The following is a 6,852-nucleotide window of genomic DNA, read 5'->3' on the forward strand; positions in this document are numbered from 1 at the left end:
AAAAACTCTTGCATGCACAGAATGTTGAGAGATATGGTGCCATGTGCACATAATTAGAAGCAAAGGCATGAGCTAAGGTATGGCGTTTGTATGAATCAAAGTAGCCACCCAAGGATGTGGACTACATGAGAAGATGATGTAGAGAAAGGGCTACCACTAGGAGAGATGTGGATCAAGGATACCGCATGGATTGACTATTCTAAAGGCTCTTTCTAAATAAGAATCCTCTCTTGTATGGTTTATAAGGACATTTGCAATAGATTGAGTGTGTCTATTGTTATTTCCATCACATGGCTTATTTGGTGTGGTGTGAGCCTCCCTAGCTCTTACACTCATCTTGTGTGCATTAGGAGAGTTCGATCCCAATTTCTCAATATGGTATCAGAGCCTAGGTCTAGCTCTCTTAGATTAGCGTTAGATATAGTTTCTTGAGATTTCTTTTGAGGTTTCATTTCTTTGAAAGAGAGATTGAGATTCTTTGAGAGTTTCTCTTGAGTGATCTTCACTTCCGTTGAGAGACTTCCCATTCATTGGAAGAGATTTATGTTGATTTCTTCCCATACATTTATGTCTTTATGAGGTTTATTTTTGTGAGAGACATGGGTTTCCTATTATAGAATTGTATTTATGATATTTGTTGCTATGGAAATTATTTTATTTTAGTCAAGTGTAACTATGGCAAGGTATTCCATAGGAGTGCACCAAAAGCGGCGAGTGTCCTAGTAGATGCTTTGTGGGGTTCAGTTGGGGACACCTAACTACCTGTGTTTTGCTAGGCTAGATGGTTAGTATTGTAATGTTACTAGTGTTACTGGTGTTATTGCAATTGGTTGCAAGGTGTGCATTTTGATGTCTATATATCAAGCGTACAATTGTGTTGGGATTAGTTGGTTTGATGATTTATTAATTAATTGTAACAACTAGCACAATTGGCGGCTTGAGTACAAATGATGAGTTGGATAACGAGGAACAAAGATGATGAAGCTGATTTGGATGGATTGAAGTATCGAATGGGTTGCCAAAGGCCAAGAGCCATACTGTAAAGTAATGAATACTAAGCCTTGGGCTAGGGCATATTAAGCCTTGTGATATTTTGAGCTCGTGGTGCTATGTTGAGCAATCCCTCTAATTGTGCACAAGCGATGCTTTTGGATGTACTATTATTGGCTCTTTGTTTTTTGGAATTACAATTAAATACTCTAGATGGGAAGCAAGATACCATTCATGGGGGGCATATTGGACCCCATGCAGTGTCGCTCACTCTTTCTCTTCTCTCCCCCACTTGTTTCCTTGATCTTGGTTTCTATAGTTTTGGTAAATCATGAATTTGTGATCATGTTTTAATTTCATAACATTTCCATCGAGACTGAAAGAGGGTCTTGTGAGCATTCTACTCTCAAGAGAGTCTATTTTGTGTCGATTGAGAGAGAGAGATAATTGTTAAGAGCCAATTTTTGGCTAAATTGAGCCCCATGAAAGAATCTGGCATCTCTTTTGAAAATCTATGAAAGCAGCCTCACACCTTCAAGACTTCAAACAAAGGAGAAGTCAAAGCCAAGCAAGTGCAACTCATGACTCCTACAACGGTTTGGGGACATAGGCAAGCTGGCTTGGACCTTGCAAACTCATTGCTTTGATTGTTAGTTGTCTTGGTCCTGGCTTGTGAGCCAAAGCTACGACTAAGCATTTATGACCCTAGCAACGATCAATGACTCATACACCATGTCAAGTGTCCATCAAAGGCACACAACAAGCACACGAGTGACTAGGTAGCACTCCACCAATGTTACCCAGCCAGTCGCCTATTGCAACAACTTGTCTACACCATGTAGTAAGCTTCTACAACAATCGACTATAGTAGCGAACACACACAAGAGTGGCAGATCAAACAAGATTTCAAAAACAATGATATAATCAATAGGGCTCAACGACAATAAGGCTACAAAGGACTCTACAATAAGAAGTAAAGACATACATGCTAGATGCAACATACGTGATTGCTACCACTAGCCAAAGCTTCAACACAAAGTGCTTGAGAGTGGAAGACAGCTTGATTGCTTCAAGCAGTGCTACACGGCAAAGCAACACCAAGTAGTAGCGCGACATCTACAATGCCGTCTATACCAAACAACCACTCTAGATAAGCAAAGAAGTATAACACCGTGAAATTACAATGAGTTGTAGATAGATAGCCGACGGGGTGATGCTCAAAAGCAGCCAACGAACACAAACTTGTAGACATACACATGGCAACCTTTAAGCCAACTCTGTAGGTAGGGCTATCTCATAGATCCTTAGGTCAAGCTTCTGACACATGGCATTATCTACCCCTAGGCGCCAACTCCCTTTCATAAGAATACCTATCAAATTCTTGAGTATGAGATGAATTTAACAATATGCTATGAGTAGAAATTAGTTAAATTAGCATGGTTGTGTTCTGCACTAAAAGAGCTTCAAATATGCCTTTACACCTTGAAATTTAGGTTACACATGAAAAAGTTACATTGATTTGGAAGGAGATGGATTTTCATATTTTAGTGTATTTTTTGTTTTACCCCCCCTCATCCAAAAGATCCCCCCCCCCCCTTGGGCCTCACATATTATGAAAAATATGTACAAATTTTAAAATCTTGCATATTTTTCAAGGTATATATCTTATATTTTCTGGGAGGAGCAACATGAGATTTTCATATTTTCCCTTGCATATTTGAATTCTTTTAAGGAAATCTATGCATATTCTATATGGACCTTGTCCCCCCATACCTTGGATTTTAGACGAGGGTAGTAACATAATACAAATTGAGTTGGCGTCCCAGGTATCTACCACGCCACCATCTTTGCAACGTCATTAAGACATGTGGCAACCCCTGCTAAGACACACTTTGAATGCAACATGAGAATCCATGTGCCACATCATCAATTGAGTCCCCTCCCTTCATCAAAACTTTGATACACCATAACTTTCAACCGAGGAAGAATTTACATGTGATCCAAAAAGGAAAAACGGTCGTCTTTTCAAGGCCTATGCACTTGTAACATTAGAATCATTGTATGCAATTAGACACTACCAATATTGAAAGAAATCAATTGGTAAGACCTTTGCAACAATAAATAACTAAGCAAAGCATGAAGGCACAAATCGATGTTGTAAGCATGTAGAAAGCACAAGTGCATTAGATGACCATATCACAAAACATGGAATCCATACATAAAGCATTAAAGGCACACGAAGAACAATGCATCATGCATCAAGATACATCAAGCAAAGAGGAGAATGCCATTGACAAGATGTTCTAAGAAGCCATCTTACCATCTTTAGCCCACATTTTGTAAAGGTCACCAAATGAGTAGACCTTGGTTTCCAGGTATCAACACTGACCACCTAAGAGTAGCGATGCGAGCACCCATGGGAGGTATTGATTATGTTGTAGTACCACACTTGACCACCTTAAGTATCAAGTATGCACTAGGGAGAGGTGATAAACTTTTATTCACATCTGACCACCTTGCAGTAGTAGCTAATGCATCATGGCACCAAGGGGAGGGGTTGAGAAGAATGGTGCCATGTGCATATAATTAGAGGCAAAGGTATGAGCTAAGGTATGGTGTTTGTATGAACTAAAGTAGCCACCCAAGGATGTGGAATACATGAGAAGATGATGTGGAGCAAGGGGTACCACTAGGAGAGATGTGGATTAGAGGATACCACATGGGGTCGACTATTCTAAAGGCTCTCTATATATAAGAAGACTCTCTTGTATGGTTGATATAGACATTTGCAATAGATTGAGTGTGTCTATTGATGTTTCCATCTCATGGATTATTTGGTGTGGTTTGATCCTTGCTAGCTCTTACCCTTAGCTTGGAGATTTCAATCCCAATTTCTTAATATGGTATCAGAGCCTAGGTCTAGCTCTTCTAGATTAGATTTAGATATAGTTTCTTGAGATTTCTTGTGAGGTTTCATTTCTTCAAAAGAGAGATTGAGATTCTTTGAGGGTTTCTCTTAAGTGATCTTCACATCTGGTGAGAGACTTTCCATTCATTGGAAGAGATTTCTTTCCATTTCTTCCCATACATTTCTGTCTTTGTGAGGTTTATTTAGTGAGAGAGAGAGGTTTCCATCGAGACTGAAAAGGGAGTCTTGTGAGAATTCTATTCTTAAGAAAGTCTATTTAGTGTCATTTGAGAGAGAGAGAGAGACAGCTGTCATTGGTTGAGAGATAGTTGTCTCGTTAGCTGACTTGGCTAAATTGAGCCCCATGAAAGAATCCGGCATCTCTTTTTGAAATCTATGAAAGCACCCTCACACCTTCAAGACTTCAAACAAAGGAGAAGTCATAGCCAAGCAAGCGCAACTGGGGATGCAAGCAAGCCAGCTTAGACCTTGCAGACTAATTGCTTTGCTTGCTAGTTGTCTCGGTCTGACTTGTGCCAAAGCTACGGCTAAGCATCTACGACCCTAGCAACAATCAGTGACTCATACACAACACCAAGCAACCATAAAAGGCACACAATAAGCACCCAAGCCACTAGGCAGCACTTTACCTAGCCAGTCGCCTACTGTGACAACTTGGATACTCCACGCAGTAAGCTTCTACAACGATCGACTACAGCACTGAGCATGCACAAGAGCGGCATATCAAACAAGCTTTCAAAAACAATGACACAATCAGTAGCAGCTCGACAACAACAAGGCTACAAAGGACTCTATAGCAAGAAGCAAAGACATACATGCTAAATGCAACATATGAGACTGCTATCACTAGCCAAAGCTTTGACACAGAGAGGTTGAGAGCTTGAGACAGCTCGAAGCAATCAAGCAATGCTACGTGGCAAAGCAATGTCAAGTAGTAGCGCAACATCTACAATGATGTCTATAGCAAACATCAACACTCTAGAAAAGCAAACAAGTCAAGTGCCACATAATTACAGTGAGACAATTGACGTACGTGAAGGAGGCGACACTCAGAAGTAGTAACCAACACAAACCTGTAAGGTGATGACCAAGCAAAGATCCTGGAGATAGACATCCACGTGGCAACCTTTATGCCAACCCTCAATAGAGAGGGTTACCTCATATAGGAAGAATTTGCTTGTGATCCAAAAAGGAAAAACGATATTCTTTTCGAGCCCTATGCACTTGTAACATCAGAATCATTGTATGCAGTTAGACACTACCAATATTGAAAGAAATCAATTGGTAAGACCTTTGCAACAATAAATAACTAAGCAAAGCATGAAGGCACAAATCGTTGTTGTAAGCATGCAGAAAGCACAAGTGCATTAGATGACCATATCACAAAACATGGAATCCACACATAACGCATTAAAGGCACACGAAGAACAATGCATCATGCATAAAGATACATCAAGCAAAGAGGAGAATGCCATTGACAAGATGTTCTAAGAAGCCACCTTACAATCTTTAGCCCACATTTTGTAAAGGTCACCAAATGAGTAGACCTTTGTTTTCAGGTATCAAACTTGACCACCTGAGAGTAGCAATGTGAGAACCTAGGGGAGGTATTGATCATGTTGTAGCCCCACACTTGACCACCTTAAGTAGCAAGTATGCACTAAGGGGAGGTGATGGACTTTTACTAACATCTAATCACCTTGCAGTAGCCAATGCATCATGGCACCAAGGGGAGGTGTTGAGAGATATGGTGCCATGTGCACATAATTAGAGGCAAAGGTATGAGCTAAGATATGGTGTTTGTATGAGCTAAAGTAGCCACCCAAGGATGTGGACTACATGAGAAGATGATGTGGAGCAAGGGCCACCGCTAGGAGAGATGTGGATCAGATGATACCACATGAGGTTGACTATTCTAAAGGCTCTCTCTATATAAGAAGCCTCTCTTGTATGGTTGATAAGAACATTTGTAATAGATTGCGTGTGTCTATTATTGTTTCCATCTTATGGCTTATTTGGTGTGCTTTGACGCTCCCTAGCTCTTACACTCGTCTTGTGTGCATTAGGAGAGTTCGATCCCACTTTCTTATTACAGAACGAAAGAAAACATTTTCCATTAGGGGAGTTCACTGCGTCGATAAAGGGTTCCACATGTTTTCCATACTTCTTCACAAGTTCTGCCAATGCAAATACGATCATTAAATTTAAAGCTCTTAGGAAACCATGGGAAACGGAAGAATGATATGAATGGAAGCTTGAAGACATGAAAAAGAAAATCGAGAATGGATTGAAGCACGGAAATGAAGCACGAAGTCACCCATCACACCCTGATTCAAACTGTTGCTCCCCGTCTCCATCGAATCATGAGAAGATTAAGCTTGAGCCATTGTTGGAAGTATTCCAAGCAAAGAACACACGTAGCGCAGATTGCAAATTGCACGAGTTCGCACTGGCCAATATGTACTTATAGACACCAACCCTATGTTAGACCTCCCTCAACCACATCAAATAAGAAAGTGCTACATCAGTGGGAACTAACATCCGTCGAAACTCACACCACAATCTAGTGTCGATGAAGCTAAGATCAAGGAAATGGAAGCCATTCAACAACCGCTTGCCATCATGAATGAGAATCAAGGATAATGGACATCGTGGCCTGAAGAGCCGTAAATGAATGTTGACATGCAACGCTGGAAGTGGCGCTACCATGCAACAGAGGAAGAAGTTGGGTATCCACGTGGTACAACATGCAAGGATTGTGGAGCGAAATTGCAAAGACCACCCTTCGTGACACGTGCACCAATCGAAACCTTGAAGTTAATTAAATTAGCACAAAACTTTTCCCTTGTATGCACCTATCTAGGTGTGGCTGGGGTGAGGTGGGAGTCCCATGCACTTAGTGGCACGAGTGTTCACAGAAAACCTGCAAATGA

The sequence above is a fragment of the Dipteris shenzhenensis genome, chromosome 2 (genome assembly GCF_047967505.1).
Source record: "Dipteris shenzhenensis isolate YYH24624 ecotype China chromosome 2, Dip_SZ_1.0, whole genome shotgun sequence".
In the NCBI taxonomy this organism is placed as follows: Eukaryota; Viridiplantae; Streptophyta; class Polypodiopsida; order Gleicheniales; family Dipteridaceae; genus Dipteris; species Dipteris shenzhenensis.